The sequence below is a fragment of the Pleurodeles waltl genome, chromosome 4_1, assembly GCF_031143425.1.
Source record: "Pleurodeles waltl isolate 20211129_DDA chromosome 4_1, aPleWal1.hap1.20221129, whole genome shotgun sequence".
Classification (NCBI taxonomy): Eukaryota; Metazoa; Chordata; class Amphibia; order Caudata; family Salamandridae; genus Pleurodeles; species Pleurodeles waltl.
In genome coordinates this window covers 807,815,034-807,833,998 of record NC_090442.1, presented here as the reverse complement: position 1 = coordinate 807,833,998, position 18,965 = coordinate 807,815,034, and the positions used below count along the sequence as shown (strand labels likewise).

The window sequence follows — 18,965 nt, the reverse complement described above, 5'->3', positions numbered from 1 at the left end:
GAGTCATTGGGTAGTGACTCTTGTGGTTGTCAGAAGTAGCCACCTTGCAGACAAGATTGGGACGTACCTGCTCTGAGGAAACCAGATGGCACCTGACAGTAGTCCTACCAGCTCCTGTGTCTCTTAAAGCCTCCAACCTCTGCCTATTGAGAGTGATCCCCATGACCAATTCCTAGCTCATGTCCCAAGCAACAGGAGGAAGGTGGAAGGAGGTGAAATTCACCCCATTGTGTAACTTTCTGTACAGCCCTGGAACAAGAATGAATACAAATGAAGGTGAGAATGCCGGGTAATAGGTTACACCAAGCCAGAAGCCTCAACTCCATTCCCCAGTCCAGTGCAGCACAGGTGAGACCTGTTAGCAAGTACCATTCCTCCCATTTCCCCTTCACCTGGGTTAACTATTTACTCTGTAATTTGTTGTTGTGTCCTGGGGAAAATACAATTTAATATGTTTGTTTTTTTAATTTGGAAATCTGTGATTATTGCAGCAGGCTGGGTAAAAAGATCAGTTACTGCACAGGCAGTGCTCACTATTGGAGCACATGCACCACCATATACTGTCCACTATCAGATGCACTAGAAAGCTATTGCACGCACAGCAGCCTCATCTGTGGCAAAGCATGTGTAGGAAGAGAGCTGCAGCGTGTAATTGAATAGTAAACAAGCTAGATGCCATCCTGCAGCAGACCACCAGTGACAGACACTAATGGTTCATGGGTATGGGATGTACTCCTTTGCAAGTTAGTACTTGCTGCTTCCAGATATAGGGACATGTCACTGCCTGTGCTGACTCATAAGCTGCTCTACCAATGAGAGTTCTGGTGCAGTGTCTCTAAACTCTGCAAATCATTTAATGATATTCCAAATACTGGTTTACTTCAGGTTGAAAAATCTGGGAGGACACTTCCAAGCAAGCGATAACTAACACTCTGATCCAAAGCCCTGCTCTACATATTGTGTACTATGTTATTTTCTTTTATTCATTATATGAGTGTGGAGAAACTAAAAGCATCAAGAGGTGGTGTGGGGGTAAGGATAATCAAAAATAGAGAAAACAGTATGAAAGAGATGAGGTGGGATCAAGCAGCTGGATCAGCACTAGACAATAATGTAAAAGGTTTTTCACACCTACATCAGTGTGCATTGCAGGTTTAGATAATAACTCAATCTGAAGCAGGTGTGGAATACCCCAGGAATTGTAAGGACTGTTATAATGATGTTTTGTAATAATGGGTTGCAAGTATCTATTCTCTTTTGCTTCTTTGGTAGTTAGGTTGCATAGTATGAGATGACCAGGGGCAGAGGGCTATAAATTTCAGGGTTCAGCACCCTATCACAGTTCCATGCCTTTAGAAAGAGAGGCTGCAAACTGTGTTGGTGGGGCAGCCCACACACCCTTCCACAAACAGCTTATGGCACTGTGTGGAGTTATTTGATCTGCCATAGTTGTCATGTGCAAAATCTCTACAACATAACAGAATAACACATACAAACATAAAGGTATCCATAACTCAAAGAATTTAAAGATAACAATCAGCCCTTATGAGACCTTTTCTTAGGGTCATGGGCCAGTCAGGGGTAACACTGAATAGCCACGATCTTTAGTTAATGCCTTATTTCATAAAAGACAAAACTCTTCAATCAAGAAACTAAATAACAATGAAAATTGAGATGGGCAAAGAAACCATAGAGTGCTAGCACCTTCTCGAAAAAGATACAATCTATTTGCCCTGTAGGATGCGCACCTGTTTGCATGCACAGTCTATAGTTCCTCAGCACCCAGGGGCTACCTGTGACCACACAAGTCTTTTTTCTTACCAGGACAAAGATTTTAACAGGTGCTCATTTAAAAAAGTATTGAAGCAGCACAAAACTAGTCTCTTGATTAGTGTGTAGTAGTGTAGGGAAACATGTTTTAAAAAGGTGGGAGAGTGAAGGCTTTCTTCTCTGCTTTGTAATGCAGTGGCTTCTTCGCTTATTTGTAAAAAAAAAAAAAAAAAAAGTGGAGTCTTTGAGGTAGGTGGGGATTGGAATGGGGCAAGCTTTGATTCTGGGCCTCTGGAAGGGCATACTATGCTGGGAGCAGGCCCTACATTACCTGCTCCCATGGAGCTGCTTGTCACTTTGTGCTCCATGCCACCTTCTAAGAACTCAAGCCCCAGGAGAAAGCAAGCTGTGACATCTCCAGAAATATACGGTCTAAAATGTTGGTTCAAAGGGTTCTAGATTCAGGACAACTTCTCCCACCAGTAGAACCAGAGCTCACATTGGGGATCTGAAGCCCAACTATCTCCAGGACATTTTGTGGCACCCTTCAAGCAGATGATGGGTCATGGATGATGCAAGCTCTCTCTTCCAAATCTATAAAGGCAACAAAGCACATCAGATACTCTTTTTACTTCTTCTGATCAAATTAAAAAACAAGGACTGAAAATCTTGGCAAAGATGTAGCTTATAATGTGGGTCACGTGTAAAGATTATGCCTGGGAGTGGGTGTTTTCCATGTTGAGAGCAGCCAACAAATTGCCAGCATTTTCCTTCATTGGATCTATTAGTGACCTTGTTAGAGGTACACCTCTTTGGAGGCAACAATCCTGGACAGAAGCCAAGCTGCATTCAGCCGTTGTGCCAGACAAGGTTCCACAGCTCTATTAGGTCATGATCACAAGGCAGGGTTCCATACTCCTCAGCAAGGCACAGAAGTTAAGAATGTCACAAGAAACTAGAACTGGGAAAACAATCCAAGAAGGAGGGCATCACTCAAAACTACTTCTTTGCCCCGTGACTCCAGTAGGCACCTCTCGTCCTACTCGAGTTCACTTCTGATGAGATGAGAGGTCCCACTTGACATCCTACAAGAGTTTATGGTTGCCAGCCATCTTCGGCAGGTTCATGATGAAAAAGGCAGCAGAACAACTTGTCAAACTCTCTATTAGTGGCCTCCAGAAACTAAAGAAGTTTCACTTTGCCTCCAGTTGTCAGGGGTTCCTCTCTGCAGCAGAAGGCAGTATGGATGCAAACAATGATGAATCTGGTAACCTAGACAGTGAGGAGCCAAACAGCTTTGTGATCCAAGCATGAGGACACAAAGGTCTGGGATATCCCAGCAGCAGCACCTTAGAGTATAATTTTAGCAGATGCTGACCATTCCTTTGTCAATGTGATCAAATGCAAAGTGCTTTGCAAAGTGAGTTGTTTAACTGCACTGCGTCAGTCACGGGAAAGTGCAAAACTTTGCATAGTGAGGTGGCAGTGTGAAATGCATGAACCCAGAGAAACTGCATGAGCCCCAGAATGAATGGCACGAGCCCCCTGGGAGAGAAGAGTGTTAAAATATCCTTCTACTACCTGTACAGCACCCACAGTTATAGTGTGAACCATTATGTGCAATCAGCCAGTATTCAGCACTGGGAGTAAGAGACACTAAAACAATAGGTAAGAAAGAGATTGGTGTAGCAAGAGAGTATTTGAACATTGCGAGATATAGTATTGCATCACTATGTTCTCAATGTTTCTCTTTTAGATTTATGCTTCTTTGGAGGTAAATTATTCAATATTCATAGAAAGAAAACTAGGAAGAAGAGGGGTAAGTAGGAGTAACAAGAAGGACAATAAAGGCAGACAATTTAACTATGTATATACTATATTTATAATATATTTGCCCTGCCTGCTTTCTTAGCACCAACAGCAACTAGAACATTACCCATACAGCTGTAAGAATCCCTGTTGGCTGGCTCCCTACTGATTTGACTACAACTTGTTTCGCTCATGCCATTTTTCTTGTACTCACATGCTAGGAACTTGTGCATCCAGGGGGCAGGTGTGAAGGATTTTGGGACGATGTCTATAAATAATGTGCTGTTCATGTAGCCCCTGCAGTGGTAACAGTTATTCTGACTAGAGGCTCCAGCAACAAATGTTTGTTCTTATACTTGAGGCAATGGCATTTAAATTCTAGCTATACCATTTCTAGGACACACTATACACCAGATGTCCACACAAAGAGAAGGGTTACCTAGTTTCTCATCCAGGATGTTTATTTTAAAACGTCCATGAATTTAAGAAGCTGAAGTCCCAGTTCTATTGACATTAAACACCGGGCCTCATTATTAAAGCTATTTGAGTAGCTGAGTCAGATACACATCTTATGTTATGCTAGGTGGATTTGTAAAGCAGGCATATCACACGAAGGGTATTCAGGCACTGGAGTAGATGAAGAGGTCGATTGGGCTCCTAGTTGAACTGCTAGGTCTTTAGTTTCTTGTGGAACTCCAGTAAGGATAGAGAGGGCTTGATGTGATATGGAAGGTCATTCCAGTTACAGTGTTGTCCTGTTTCGCTTCTGTGGATGCTGGGTATCTGTGCAAGACAGTGTGACTGAGGGCAGTTGCCTGGTGGGTTGGTGGAAGATAAGACAGTGGTTGAGGTATGCAGGTTTGGCATTGTGGAGGGCTTTATATGCATGGGTGAGCAGTTTGAATTGGCAATGTTTCTGAATTGGTAGCCAGTGTAGGCCTGTGAGAAGGGGCGTGATGTGTACTCTGTGAGGGATACTGAGGATGAGTCTGGCGGTGGCTGTCTAGGTGATCTGGAGTCTTTGTATGAGTTGATTTATGATGCTGGTGTAAAGTATGTTGCTGTAGTCTAGTCTGCTGGTGATGAGGCCCTGGGTGACCATGCTTATTGTGTCAGTAGGGAGTCATTTCAATGTCTTGTGGAGAATACATAGGAGGAAGGAACTGACTGAGCAACATCATTCACCTTTTTGACCATTGTGAGTCTGTTGTTCAAGATGATGCTGAGGTTCTTAGCATGGTCAGTGGGGGTAGGCTGGGCCCGAGGTCAGATGGCCACCAGGATGAGTCCCATGGAGATCTCTTGTTCCAGAAGATCAGATTTGATCAGTGTTGAGTTCTAGGCAGTTCTGTTTCATCCAGTTTGTTATGTTTGTCCTGAGGGTGCTAAAATTGGTCCTGGAGGTGTGGTTGTTGTCTGTGAAGGAAAGGATGAGCTGAGCACCTGCGTGGGAGACAATGTTTATTCTGTGGCATCCTATGATGTGAGTGAGAGGTGCCATGTAGATGTTGAAGAGGGTGCGGCTCATCTATAATCCTTGAGAGACTCTGCACATGAGGGTCTTGGGTTTGGAAGTGTAGGGCGGGAGCCTGGCTCACTTGGTCCTTTTGGAGAGAAATGAGCAAACACTTTAATTTTCAAGTGCAAATGCAATTTATTCTAAAATCCCAAAAAGGTGGTGAGTCACTTGCAAATTTGTGGATTAATTATCAGTAATCGAAATTACTCAGAGTCCTGAGAGTGCATTTTACTACATTTTCAGACAGTGGAGAACAGCAGCCAAAAATGATGTGCTGTGATGTATGAGCGATATTCCACTCTCCTCCTTTCTCCGTAGTTCTGGCGTACAATTAGGCTGCCGAGCACCACCGAAAAAAGCTTTGCACCATAGTCTATAGGTATCTCCATGAATCTAGGATAGGTTTGTGTAGGAAGGGTACACTTCCAGAAAAAAATACTATGCTCACAGGAACACTCACATTGTCCCTACATTGTATGTGTGCTGTACAGTGCAGCATGCATGCAAAGTTGGAAACAAAATGAGAAATAAAAACATTTTTCCTTGTTATCACATATTTCAAATGGGTGTTATTTTTTATAGAAAACCCTGTCTACTTTTTTGGTAGATAGGATTTTGTGTCAACCATGGGTGGTTGCATGAGAACGCCAATGCTCCACCCTTTCAACACCCGCTTAGTGCTAAGTGGTGTAAAGCAGTGCTAGACGATACCTCCAAGTGAATTTCCAGTCCAAAACAAGTTTTGGACTGGAAAGTAAATTGGAAAAACGTTTTTGCTTCTACTTGCATAACTTTTGTGATGCAAACATGGCACAGAATCTTAGTTAATATACCCCCTATTCTTCCTCCTCCCATTCCTACCTAAGTGAGATCTGCCATGTCCCTTCAAAAAAATATACTTCTCCTAACCCAAAAAGTTACTTAAAACATACATTGATTCATAGGTACCTTGCTTCACCTTCAGTTATGACATAAGAAGGAACCAGGGAGAGTGCACATGCTGTACTATCAAGCAAACCCAATTGCCCCTCTAGCTGACACAAAAAAAAGGGCATGGAAGGAGACTGGACATCCACGACTGTGACGAGAAAGACTAGTAGTTACAGCTTTATTTTCTAAATCTAAGTCATTATAACTATACCAAAGCAGGAACACCATTCACCCACAGGTGCACAGAAGAAAACTCAGAGGGCAAGAGCTGCAGCAACCATGACTTTTAATGACAAAGGAAAAAGAATCAGTTGAACACAGATATGGAATCCAAAATACTTTGAAAAAGTCCCACTTACAGACAGACTCTAATGTTACACGAAGGTGTGGATACACCCAGGGGGCCTCAAAGCAAATATCACAGATGAATGCCATGAAAAACCCTACCAAGAGCCAGAAGTGCCTGGGTGGATCCACTCTGTCCTGGGCCATGGAGGGCCTGTCCAGCTGCCTAGTTGCCAAGAGAAGAAGATACCCATGGACCAAGGATGAATGTTTTACTTTTTTTTAGTTAAGATAGGTACCCTTGTATTCGGACAAACCTCATTTAATTAGAGAAAGGATGAGGAAGACTGACGAGGAGGTAATGTGTGAATGACATGGTTACTTCTGGGATAATAGATATCATGTGGGTGTGGAGTGGGTGTTCCATGGTCAAAACTCCATCAATGTATGTGCACACCCAATATCTTACATGATTGTGGGTTTTAGTTAATATTTGTCAAGCCAATCCCACCCTGGAAAAGATCAGAAATGTACTCATGTTAATGCCAGAAGAAAAGCTCCATTTCCAAAGGGATGAAAAATAAGCACCCACCAAAATTGTTAGGGATGCATGGGAATGGTGGTTGCCAGTAGGCAGTTATAGTTAGGACCATTTTCCATAGAAAGGGGGTGTCCCAAAATGTGTTTCCTACATTCATTTCCCCATAGGGATTTTGAACAGGACTACAGCCCAAACCACTGAATGGAATTGCACCAAATTTGGCAGAAAAATAGCTTTCATCCAGAAAACACACTTTTAGTGAATTGGTGTACATCTGTTCAGTGATTTAGGAGCTATTGAAGGGCAAAAAATACAGATATCTAGGGACAAGGATCCTCTGCAGGTCCAACTGTCCCTGTGCTGATATCTGATTGGCTGACAACACTTCAACAAGGAAGTATTTGCAGCAATGTTGGGACTTGGCTTCAGCTGAGTCCCAGGAAAAAAAGTTTAAAAAAACAAAAAAAAGGGGCTAGGGTAAGGACACCCTGAGCCCTTAGCTCTGGTGTGTGGGTCCAAAGGGACCCTGCCAGGGCTGAAAAGCATTTTTTTTTAACAAAAACCAGAAACAAAAATAAGCCCCAGGGACTACCACCTCTATAGGGCAAAACAGTGTTTTAATGCCTCCCCAGAGCCCCAGTGACCATCACCTCCCCTGGGGCTAACTAGTTTCCCGTATGGGGGGTGGAAGGAAGCCACCACCCCCCCCCCAACAGCCCCAGGGACCGCCACCTGCCCAAGGCTACATATATTAAGAATGCAGGGTGGCCAAGCCAGGGCTTAATTTAAATAATGAAGGGGGTCTTTCATGGACCCCTGGCCCTGGAGACCACCACCTTCCTTGGCTTTATACTTGGAGGGGGGCAGCGCTGCCTCCCTTGAGAAGCCATAGATGCCCCTGGGGATCACCATCCCCCAGGGCCAGCTCCTGCTATGTCCCAGAGTGCCCACCCCCGGGACATAGCTGTTTGCTCTGACTTGGCAGGAGCTGTGATAGCTCCCACCAAGTCAGAGCAAACACTCCAGTGGCCAAACGCTGTGTGCAGTATGGGGTTGGGTGGTTATGGGGGTTGGCCACAAGGACTGGCTTCAGGCCAGGCCCTGAGAACAACCCCACTGTGCATGGCAAAAGGCTCTGCATGGCACAGGGTTGGGTGGTTTTAGGGGGTTGCCATGCGTGTCAGTGGTTGAACTAACATATAGTAATGAAAATTACTTTACATTAAAAAAATACCCATAGAAATTCACTGAAAAAAAACCAAAGGTTAAAGGACATTGTAGTTCGGAAATAGAATTAAAAAAACATACAAATTCACTTAAAAAAACAAAGGTTACAGGGACATTACAATTAAGCTCACATTTTAAATGTACAAAACCATAGACATTTACCTCTTATAGTTAGTTATCTGAAGTAGGTAACTATAACTCATGTCCCTTGCCATGCACTGCTAATTATCCCACAAATTATGGCACTAATGACATCTCTGATAACATCATTGATAATATCGATGTAATATCTGCAGTAAAGTTTTTGATGAAAAAACTGTGCATGGAGGGGCGTGAGTTATAGTTACCTTAGTTACCTTAGGGCACGAGTTATAGTTATTTGAGATAACTCTGACCTGTGAATTCCTGTGGTTTTGTACTCATGTCCTAAGGTAACTCTATCTCGTGCTATGCACAGTTTTTTCTTCATTAATGTGACTGCTAATGCTTCATTTATATTTTTGATAATGTTATAGAAGTTGTCATGAGTGCTGTAATATCTGGGGTAATTAGCAGTGCATGGTGAAAGTGCAATTAAAAGTTACCCTAGGGTGCGAGTTATAGTTACTTGAAATAACTCTAACTATAACTGCTGAATTTCGGTGGTTTTGTGCGAGTAAATTCAGTACCTAACTATAACGTATTGTTTTTTTTTCAGTTAATTTCTATGGTTTTTTTTTAACATAATGTAACTGTAATTACTATACGTTAATCCAACCACAGCCACACATGGAGCTGAGGCCAAACTTCTATAACCACTCAACCCTGTGCCATGCACAGCCTTTGGCCCTGCGCAGCAGGGGGTGGCCACAGGGCTTGACCCGTGGATAGGCTCTGCAGCCAACCCATATAACCACCCAACCATGTGCAGCGGGGGTTGTCTGCAGTGCGTGGCCAGTGGTGAAGCCCCTTTAACCACCCAACCCTGCGTCACACCTGATCTTTGGCCGTGCATGGCAGGGGTTGTCTACAGGGCCTAACCTGCCGTCAGACCTCGTGACCAACCCCTATACCCACGCAACCCTAAGCTGCACCCACTGGGCAGCGGGGGTTACCTGCAGGGCATGCCCTGCTACCAGGCCCTATGGCCAAGCCCCTATAACCACCCCACCCCGTGCCATGAATGGCCTTCGGCCATGTGCAGCGGGCTTGACTGCAGAGGGTGAGAGAGAGGAAGAGAGAGGTTTTTTTAGGGTTTGATTAATGATGTATTTAGAATGAGATATTTTAGGACAAATGGAATGGAAGAAAAATGGATTTGACTATTAAAAAGAGTGAGATCATCTTTCAGTAAGTACCTTAAACATTTCAAGTTGAAAAGATATTAAATTAGGAAATCGACCAGAAGCACACTTAGACTAGAACCTTCAACATTCATTGTGAAGCTCAGAGACCTAACCACTAGTCTACAGGTGCCTTATTAGTGTGCACCATCCAGACAGAACCTTTTATGGTTTAAATTTAGATTACCATGGGGGGAGCCTAAGGGCCCCTGCGGTCCTGGCCGGCTCCCAACCACTGCAGGAGCCAGCATTGCTCCCGCAAGCAGGGAGCTGCTTGAAAAAGCAGCTGCCTGCTTATGGGAGCAATGTTTTCATTTGTTTCCCTGCACACATATGAAAACTCTGCTTTCTGCAAGCATGAGCTGATTGACAGCGTCCGCTTGCAAAAAGCGGATTTTGTTTGCTTTTGCTTGGTGGGAACTGTAAGCTCCCACCAAGCAAATGCAAACAGCTATGTCCCAGGGGTGGGCATCATTGGGACATAGTAGGAGTGGCACTGGGGGGTGGTGGTCACCAGAGCCATCATTGTCTCCTTGAGGGAGGCTCCCTCCAACCTGAAGCAACCCTGGGGAGGTGGTGGTCCCTGGGGCTGGGGGTCCAGAACAGACCCCCTCCCTTCTTTTAATTCAGCCGCAGGGAGGTGGTGATTCCTGGGGCTCTGCGGGTGGGTGAGCGCCCTTCCCCCCTTTAATTATGATTAAAGCCTCAGGGAGATGGTGGTACCTGGGGCTGTGGGGGTTGGCGGTTGCACTCCCTACTTGCATTCATTTTAATTAAAGCCTCTGGAAGGTGGCTGTCCCTGGTTTTGTGAGGGCATGCACACCCTGCACATATTTTGTTTAAAGCCCTAGGGAGGGGGTGGTGCCTGGGGCTTATATAAGCCCCAGTAGGGGGCCCCGTGTACTCTCCTCCTTTCTAAAGCCCCCAATGCCCCTAGGACCTGTCCAACCCGAGGGCATATTAAAAGAAAAGGGCAGAAGATCGCCACTTTTTTTAAATCTTGGTAAAATCCACAGATTTTTTTATTTTTCCAATGTTTGAAAATAAAAATGCTTTTTAGCCCTGGCGGGGTCCCTCTGGGACCCCAGCGGCAGAGCTAATGGGTCAGGGTGTCCCTACCCCATCCCCTTTTTACTGGTTTTTCTGGGACTCTGAAACTGAGTCCCAAGATGGCTGCCACTGCCAACACTTACATGTTGAAGTGTTGGCCGCCAATCAGATATCAGCACGGGGACAGTTGGCTCTGCAGAGGATTCGAGTTCCTTGATATCTATATTTTTTGTACTATAATATCTCCTAAACCACAGAACTGATTTACACCAAATCACAAAAAGTGTGCTTTCTGGACCAAGAGCTAGTTTTCTGCCAAATTTGGTGTAATTCCATCCAGCGGTCTAGGCTGTAGTTGTGTTCAAAATCCCTATGGGAAAATTAATGGAGGAAACCCTTTTTGGGACACCCCCTTTTTCTCAGCCCCCACTTGACAGATCACCCCGAAACTTTCAAGACAGCAGCTGAACTGATCAAAGTATAAGTTTAGAAAATTTGTGAAGATTCGTCAAGTGGCGCCAACGTTATTAGCAAAACAAAACACACTCTTCCTGTGGAAACTAGGTCGTAACTATTATTACCTACTGGCAGTCGCTGTTAAGTAAAATATTTGTATTCTCACATGTCAAACTACAGTTCCCAAAACTCTTCCAGAGTTGTGCCTGGAAAGCTGTAGCTGGTGGTTGTTTACAGGTGTAACCAGGAAGAGTTTTGTAATTCCTATGAAAAGTGAAACATAGATAAGTCTTAAACATCCAGATGCATGTGTACTCATTTCTTTTAGAATATTTTAGGATAATCGGTGAAAAAGCCTCATCCTTCGAAAACTAGTGCCCCACTGAAATTGTATTCATGAAGCAGTCCTAAGTGCACGCCGGTGTTGCACCTGTCAATAAAACGGACCACTCTTTTGTGATTTATTGATGGGAGAGGTAGAATAGTCCAGAATCCCGCTGCTGTTCCACAGGTATGGTTTAGGCGGCAGACGGTACTTAACTACATTTGGATACCCAGCTGTGCTGCTGAGGTGAGAGCCCTGCTGCGCATGCTCAAACTCAGTCAGGTTGACTGCATAAAAAAACTAATGAGGAGATAAGTGTGAGAAAGTTGATATACTTGTTAATCAATAAGAGCGTGTTCCTCGTTTAGAGGGAGTCGATGTGGTTGTTTCAGCTGCAAAACACCTCCATAATGGAGTTACAGATACATAACGCAGTCACTGACTGGCAACGTACAGGTGTGTCTTAAAGCAGCGTTCGGAAACGCATGTCTTTCATTTTGTTTCAGCTGCTTTCCTCTGGACCTCTCAAATTTCCCAGGGTCCTGCCTAAGTAACACATGCAGGCCAGGATCGCACGTTGCATTCTAGCCTTGTAATCAAGTAAGTACCCTTGTGAAATAAAGACTACAAATCCCAGCATACAAAGTAGCAACCTGAATTGGATGAGTGCCCTCGTGTGCAGACCCAGTCCCCTGCAGAGCTCATGCGTTCAGATGTAGTAAACAATATACGACCTGCAGCAGATGCTGGTTTAATGTATGGGCCAAGAGCAAGAACGAACTCGGGATGTGCAGGTGGTCCTAAAATGTCTATCCTCAATAAGCAAATCTCGTTACGTCCGCTCCACCACGAGAACTACCCTGGTCCTTCTGACGCCTACATTTGAATTTTTTACATCTCTCCTCCCACTTCTCTGGGCAGGCAGTAATAGCAACATCTAGTGTTGGAACGTTTGGAGGCAGACTGAAGCGCTGTGTTAAAGAGTTTTTGAGTTCTTTTTTCGACAAATGGTTTAATTCCTCATGGAAAACGATTCGTGAAGTGGGGCAAATCGAACAAAACGAATAAGCGGTTTACTGTGAGGTATGGTTTTGAAGCTGTTGTTTTGCAGTTCTTCCTTCGAAAGATTTGAATAAATGTCGTTTTAAAGGCTTTTGACCTAAAACAACTGCTAGGATAGGTGTCTTACGTATGGGTAGCAGCACTCCAAAGTGTGTAGAATTATTTTAAACCCTTTGCATTTTCTTTCCTCTTAACGCTTCTTTAAATATGGTTTAGAGAAAGCAGTTATTCTGTAGCGCAGGCTGGTAAAGCAAGAAGTATGCCATGCAGGGCAAATATGCATCCATTAAATTGGAGGACAGAATTTCTAGTCCTGGGCTTTCATGTTTAACTAACCCAATCAGTGGCGTAACAAAGGCTCCCTCAGCCCCCACGGTGCGGAGGTACCTCGGCCTGAGAGCTCCTGAGTGAGCTCAGAGTGGGACCCTCAGTGTACTTTGCAGCCCCATCCCCTCAAGTTTCGGTACACCACTGAAACCCCTCCTTTGTTCTTTTAATGTGTTAAGTGCGCTATTACCAAGAGTGGTATCCTGACGCCGAGCAGTCTCGCCTGGGATAGGTGGAGGACTATTCCAAGAGACCGGTCTTCGTTTTCCTGCAGCGTTCAATAAGTGATGAGAGGGCTCTGATGTGTAGTGACATGTAGTTCAATGCTTGAGGGTCAACCTAAGAGGAAACTCTACCTCCTAATTTGGTTTTCTATATTCGTGGAATGTGTGCCAGTTGACATTTGCCCGAGTGGATATATCTGGAGGGTTTGTGGAAGTAGATGCACTTGTTGACGTATGTGGGGCCTGAGTTATGTAGTGCTTTAAAGGTGTGAGTCAGGAATTTGAAGTATGCTTATTTGTTTGTGTAGCCAGTGTAGCTCATTTAGGTGAGGTGACATGCATGTGTGGCGTGGGATGTTGAGACTGATTTTGCCCACCATGTTCTGAATGGTAGGTAGTCTCCTGATGAGTTGCTTGTTGATCCCTATGCAGATTGTTGCAGAGTGAAGCTCAGGGTCTGTTAAGGGTTCAAAAGGGATTTTATACAGCTTATATGGACATCTTAATGTGTATGATTTTTCTACAGAAAAGTGAAGAAGTATGTAGTAGTGAATCGTATGTATTCTGGTGCGTGAGACTAACCACTGGTGCCAGCATATTTGTTAAAACCCATGAGGATTATATCAGCAGTAAAGGGCAAGCTGAGACTTGCAGTGCTCACCTTTTGCTGCAGAATGGAGTTTTTCACTGATGGTTACTTGAAGGTATGCATCAATTACATTTCTTGATGACAGTCGATATCAAATGCTCCTATTTGGAAGTGCTTTGTGTGACCCATCTGTTAATCGAAGCAGGTCCTAGATTACTCAGAACCTTTCAGTTACTTTATGTGCTATGAAGTTTATGGACTAAACTCCCCACCTACCCACTATTTCTGTGGGAAAGGTGTGATTACTCTCTTTCGTACAGCTGAAGCCGTTGTAGCACAGTCACTCTAACCTCCCTCCTTTGGGGTTGGAGTGATAGATTTTCCTATTGCAATAGATTAAAACGAAATACAACAAATTGCTTAAAACAACGTGGTCACTGATGTAGATATCGTTCAGTTCTCATTAAAGTATCACTGCACTCCTCCCACTTGCTATAACTTGACATCTCGTCATATTTAGGAGCACTGATTTTTCTGATACACTGGGCAGAGTGTTTTTTTTATTTTTTATTCCTCTGCTGGCATCTGGTGTGTTGCCTGTCTGGCTGTCCCACATTGCAGTTTTTAAACCCCTAGAAAGCTTACTGCTATCCTTAATCATACAGCGAATCAGAGAGATGCAAGAGAAAAAGTCGCCTTTGCTTGTGCCTACCTTAGTTTTCATCTTTGGGTGAACTGCTAATAAGTGATCTGAAGTATGTGCATGGTTGCTAATAGGTGAGATTGTATTTTGGTCCAAATGGAGAGTGTTTAATGTGTGAATGTGATGCTACAGATCTGTCTTGTGTCCACCCAGTAGCGGTGGAAGAGCAACCGAATGGAAAGCTTGGTTTCTCTTCATAAACAAGAGTGGATCATAAAGAAATATTAGAGAGGGGGGGCACGAAAGGGCATAGCTTCACAACCAGTAAGTGAGACAAGGGACTGTGCGGTTTGTGCAGGAATGGCATGGATGTGACTGCATAGAAGACTTAGCTTTCAAACCTTCAAAAGTTTTAGGAAATCCACCCCGGAATGACTGAAGGCAGCCTGATGTAGTGTTAGCTTCCAAAATATTATTACATATATTGATGGGAGTCTGTAGGGTCCACCCAGGAGAAGTGGAATATGTAACTTCCTCAGAAAGATGAACTTGCAAGTCACCAAGTAAGAGAAGGGTCTGAACGGTTCACTGTGGAGCAGTGGAGCTACTTTCAAGCCAGTAAGTGTAAATTGATTCTGAGGTTCAGGCAGTGGTGATGGAAGCATAACCCAATATGTGGTGAAGCTTCACAGCCTGAACAGAAACAATAACAGCACACTCAAGAGAAGAAAAGCTGCAAGATTTTGGGAGGTCAAATTAGGGCTTCTGTGAGAAATCGGATTGTTGGTTGAGTTTGGTGGAAACCCTGCTCAAGCAACAGTCACAATCCCTGTCAGGGTGAACCATGAAAGTCACTAAATTAACCTATGCTTAGTGCTCTGGCAGCTTGGCACAAAAGCAGCCAGGCTTCACTTACAGGTAATGTTTAGAGTATCTATGCAGCACCTAAATATAAATGTTTATTTATTGTTTCAATTGATTAAAACCATAACAATTTTGCCAAATTACATGGTATAACATTCTGAAGAAAAGAAGGAAAATTAACATTGTAACGCAAAGAGATTAAATATAGATTAAATAATTGTTTCAGTTGATTAAGACCATAACAATTTTGCCAAATTACATGGTAAAAACATTCTGAAGAAAAGAAAGAAATTAAGATTGTAATACAGAGAAATTAAATGAAGATTGAGGAGTTAAGAGTTAAAATAAATATATTGTTAAAAAATGACTTGGTTATAGTGGGGGATAAAAGATGTGCAGGCCAGGGATTCAAGATGTCATTAGATGGGAGAGATACGTTTGGAGCTAAACGCCCAAACATTTTTGTTACATAGCGTATTTAAAGAACTTGATAAACTTAGTTAGCTGGGGGTCGTGTGGGTTGAAGCAGGCTACTAGGACTCCCTGCAGGTCCTAATGGCTCCGTCGGTGAACAACCTCTTAAGAAATCTCTTTAGGAGATCTAACAGGCCCGGACAGATGCAGGTTATGTGCATTAGGTCTTCCTTTTGGCATGCACAGTGCCTGCACTGCTGCAAGGTAATGTCCTTCCAGGATGGAGCGTTGGGCAGGGTTGGCAGGTTGCCTAGTCGCATTGTCATTAGATTGTTTCATGTGCGGTGCAAACGTTGTGGAGAGATAGGCAGCTGGTTCAAGTTTGGCATAGTGTTTTATGGTCATCCATGTGTGTGCCCGAACACTGAATTTGGCTATACATTCTATGAACGAAAGGATTTTAGTGGCCTTGGTAGCCCCTCTAGAAAAATAATTGTATGTCGAGGCTGCCTCCCACAGATCCTTAAGTCGTAACTCGGCAATTGATGATCGAAGGTACTTATGGTAGGTTGAGTGCTGGTCATGCGCTAGGGCCTGTCAAAGAGCCTTGTTCAATTTGTCTGCAGAGTGACTGATTTTATACCAGGTTTTAACCTCCTCTGCTCTTGCGGCCAAGTCTTGCTGAACAAGTCCAAATTCAAGGCAGAGCTGCCCTGGAGAAGCAGAGTTTGGTAATTTGAGGACTCATCTAAATACTTTGAGCTGTGCTTTGTCTATCAGGGGCTCGTTTTGACCGTACATTGCCACTCTTACATAGGTTAGTGTGGGAAGCAGTTTGGATGAAATGACTGTTAGCAGAGGACAAAGTGATGGTCCGTGTAGCCGTTTGGCCAGTAGGGAGAAAGCGTAAATTAGTGCTGGGACTCTTTGTACAATGTATTTCATTCTGTTGACGGCAGGAACCCTAACCGTCTAAAATGACTCCAAGATATTTGTAATATGGCACCATCTCTATTGAAACATTGCTAAAGGCCATCCTTGATTTGAGGGTGTGCTTGCAGCCTACACCCATTATTTTTTATTTTTACACATTGATTTCCTGATTTCCTGCTGGTTGGATTGAACGTAGTCTGCAAGAATGTTTAGGGATCTTTGTAGGCCAACTTTAGTGCAGCTGAACAATACCATATTGTCCGCATAAAGTAGATGTGTCAGTGAGAGCCCTCCCAGGCGGGGAGGGAGGTGAACGTTTCCGGCATCCAAAGCTTAGGATTAGGTCTGCCATGAATACAGGGAGTGCAGAATTATTAGGCAAGTTGTATTTTTGAGGATTAATTTTATTATTGAACAACAACCATGTTCTCAATGAACCCAAAAAACTCATTAATATCAAAACTGAATATTTTTGGAAGTAGTTTTTAGTTTGTTTTTAGTTTTAGCTATGTTAGGGGGATATCTGTGTGTGCAGGTGACTATCACTGTGCATAATTATTAGGGAACTTAACAAAAAAAAATATATACCCATTTCAATTATTTATCATTACCAGTGAAACCAATATAACATCTCAACATTCACAAATATACATTTCTGACATTCAAAAACAAAACAAAAACAAATCAGTGACCAATATAGCCACCTTTCTTTGCAAGGACACTCAAAAGCCTGCCATCCATGGATTCTGTCAGTGTTTTGATCTGTTCACCATCAACAGTGCGTGCAGCAGCAACCACAGCCTCCCATACACTGTTCAGAGAGGTGTACTGTTTTCCCTCCTTGTAAATCTCACATTTGATGATGGACAACAGGTTCTCAATGGGGTTCAGATCAGGTGAACAAGGAGGCCATGTCATTAGATTTCCTTCTTTTATACCCTTTCTTGCCAGCCACGCTGTGGAGTACTTGGACGCGTGTGATGGAGCATTGTCCTGCATGAAAATCATGTTTTTCTTGAAGGATGCAGACTTCTTCCTGTACCACTGCTTGAAGAAGGTGTCTTCCAGGAACTGGCAGTAGGACTGGGAGTTGAGCTTGACTCCATCCTCAACCCGAAAAGGCCCCACAAGCTCATCTTTGATGATACCAGCCCAAACCAGTACTCCACCTCCACCTTGCTGGCGTCTGAGTCGGACTGGAGCTCTCTGCCCTTTACCAATCCAGCCACGGGCCCATCCATCTGGCCCATCAAGACTCACTCTCATTTCATCAGTCCATAAAACCTTAGAAAAATCAGTCTTGAGATATTTCTTGGCCCAGTCTTGACGTTTCAGCTTGTGTGTCTTGTTCAGTGGTGGTCGTCTTTTAGCCTTTCTTACCTTGGCCATGTCTCTGAGTATTGCACACCTTGTGCTTTTGGGCACTCCAGTGATGTTGCAGCTCTGAAATATGGCCAAACTGGTGGCAAGTGGCATCGTGGCAGCTGCACGCTTGACTTTTCTCAGTTCATGGGCAGTTATTTTGCGCCTTGGTTTTTCCACACGCTTCTTGCGACCCTGTTGACTATTTTGAATGAAACGCTTGATTGGTCGATGATCACGCTTCAGAAGCTTTGCAATTTTAAGAGTGCTGCATCCCTCTGCAAGATATCTCACTATTTTTGACTTTTCTGAGCCTGTCAAGTCCTTCTTTTGACCCATTTTGCCAAAGGAAAGGAAGTTGCCTAATAATTATGCACACCTGATATAGGGTGTTGATGTCATTAGACCACACCCCTTCTCATTACAGAGATGCACATCACATAATATGCTTAATTGGTAGTAGGCTTTCGAGCCTATACAGCTTGGAGTAAGACAACATGCATAAAGAGGATGATGTGGTCAAAATACTCATTTGCCTAATAATTCTGAACTCCCTGTAGGTTGAACAGATGCGGGGTGAGTACGCAGCTTTGTTTCAGGCCGAGGGTTGTGGAGATTTTCCTTGAGTCATCTCTGATCTTTGTGTACCCATGTGTCTGAGTATGAAGCAATTATTGCATTGAGGAGGGGTGCCGGAAGGCCCCCATTGTTTCAGCTTACTCCAGAGCAGGTGTCTATTCACTCGGTCAAAGGTGGCCTTGAAATCGATGAAGCCAAGATGTAGTTTCTTCTGCCACCGTTTACTGTGCTCTATCAGGAGAGAAGTTATTAAGATATTGGTTGTAGTACCCACTCCTTTTCTGAAGCCTGTTTGGTTGATTGGGACGATTTTATGTTTTTCAGACCATGTTCTTAGTTCAGCAAGGAGCAGGGAGGCGTAGTTCTTTGCCTCAACGTCAATAAGGGTAATTAACCTATAGTCGCCCGGATTGTCTCTATTGCCATCCTTGAAGATTGGATTGATTATAGAGTCCCGCCAGCTCTCAGGGATGCCTCCTGCTAAACTTGCTTCCTGGTATATGGAGATTAGCACTTCTGACCAGAAAACTGCTTCTTCTGTAAAAATAGCTTGTGGAAGGCCATTTGGCCTGGGTGCTCATTCCCGGTGAGCCTTTAGGAGTGCTCGTTATGTCCTATCGGTCAACTGGGTGAGTTTGGTCGTTTCCCCGTTGTCCAGCAAGATGTTTCCCATGATGGGTGTCCAGGCTGGCAGTTGTGGGGTGTTTCCAAGGGGTTGAACTTTGCTGTGAAGA

General features: G+C 43.8%; 1 protein-coding gene across 2 annotated transcripts in view; it reads left to right on the top strand.

The window, feature by feature from the left end:
- The first annotated feature begins 11,908 nt into the window (after nucleotides 1–11,908).
- LOC138288186 (protein NEDD1-like) overlaps nucleotides 11,909–18,965 on the top strand; it is a 445,800-nt gene continuing 438,743 nt past the window's right edge. For both annotated transcript variants that reach the window (XM_069229528.1, XM_069229527.1), the window contains exon 1: nucleotides 11,909–12,317. The gene's annotated coding sequence lies outside the window, so the exon portion shown is untranslated. The remainder of the gene's footprint in view (nucleotides 12,318–18,965) is intronic.